Below are 1,731 nucleotides of genomic sequence, written 5' to 3'. Positions count from 1 at the left end.
TAAGGTAATGTAAAATAAAGCATTCTACCGAGAAATACTAAGAAATTTTCACAGAGTCAGACTCGAGAACATCTGCAAGTTGCTCCATCTGCTAGAAACGGCATCTTGATTTTACCAAAATCACATTTTGTCATTATAAACTTTTTCTACAATAGGCACAAGGCGTGAAATTTTGGAGGACGAAGCGAGTCGATTACATTGACCCAAGTGCTCAACTGGCACTTATTTTATCGACCCCAAAAAGGATGAAAGGCAAAGTGAACCTCAGCGGAATTTAAACTCAGAACGTAAAGCATTTTGTTATGGTTATTTCTACAGATTTTCTATAGGAATTATAACCAGCATTGATTTTGTTACGACGCTTCATATCCGGGACGCCTGATGTCAGCAAACAATGAGATCGAAGATGAGAAATGGGTAATGGGCGTATTTGACATATTTCGGGATTTGCTGCTCCTTCATCAGTACTTATCCAACCTGTTAGTCATCCACGAACTCGTTGCTTAAATGCACACTAAATACAGCGGTGTAACGTCATTGGACATACCAATTGCATGTCTTAAACACATTCCTGGAAGCTGGTACGTAAATGCTGATGACCTACTGGAACACAGTATTTCGTTATGAAATCATAGTATTCTACAAAGTATATTAAACATGTATCACACGCCCATTACTCTTTTTTCATCTTTGATATCATTAGAAGATACAGAAATAAATTTATTTCTCAAACGCGTGATAATGCTATAAATAGCATGATCAGGATAAATTATCCATACATTGCAGAAAAATACGTTACTGGCCAGCCATGAGACTCAAACTCACACCTCTGTGATTATGCGTCAAGTGTTTTACCATTAAACTAATTCTGCTGCAATTTTAGAACTTATAAATTTAAGCTAAATTTATAAGTTATCTACAAGTTCTAAAATCGCAAAAGAATTCGTTGCTGGGCAGCTTGGTTTAATGGTAAAACACTTGACGCGTAATCACAGAGATGTGAGTTCGAGTCTCATGGCTGGCCAGTAACGTATTTTTCTGCAATGTATGGATAATTTATCTTGATCACGCTATTTATAGCATTATCACTCGTTTGAGAAATAAATTTATTTCTGTATCTTACAATACATCTCAACGCTTCTAAAAAACAAACTTTGTTTGTTTACTTTCATCGTTTGATAACGTTGCTTGTGACGAAACACAAGCAAGATTTGATCGCACAACCCACAGTCACGTAGCTTGCTATGTTACTGATCCAGCCAATTTAACTCCATCTTAAACATATTAATTGTAACTTGTTTCACAAACCCTGTAGTAATGTTCTCGTGTAAAAAGAGGGGAGGACAGTTTAGGTTTAGCCGTGGAAAGAAAAGCCTACGGAAAAGACCACGGTAACCTTGGTCAATATTCTCATTGAAGAAACTATAACAGTAAGTGACTCTCTTTTGCCTTTTTGTTTTTTGGGGGTTTTTTTTTCTTGGATTTTTTTCTAGTTCATAGGGTTATGCTCAAGATGGCTCCGTCGTTCACACGTGCCATCCTTGCTACATTCACCCATCTTTTTTTGAAGCATTCACTAGACAAGACTTCCCTTTCTACTCTCACCTTCCTCTTCAGGTGATACTTGAAGAAGTTGATGAGAGATTGCCCAGAGAGGAAAGTCCTTGTCTCTAGACCTTTCAGACGCGTCCACCATACACATTCTTTCGCCATAGCCACAAGTACGATGAA

The sequence above is a fragment of the Octopus bimaculoides genome, chromosome 17 (assembly GCF_001194135.2).
Source record: "Octopus bimaculoides isolate UCB-OBI-ISO-001 chromosome 17, ASM119413v2, whole genome shotgun sequence".
NCBI lineage: Eukaryota > Metazoa > Mollusca > Cephalopoda > Octopoda > Octopodidae > Octopus > Octopus bimaculoides.
Note: the sequence above shows the minus strand (reverse complement) of the source record.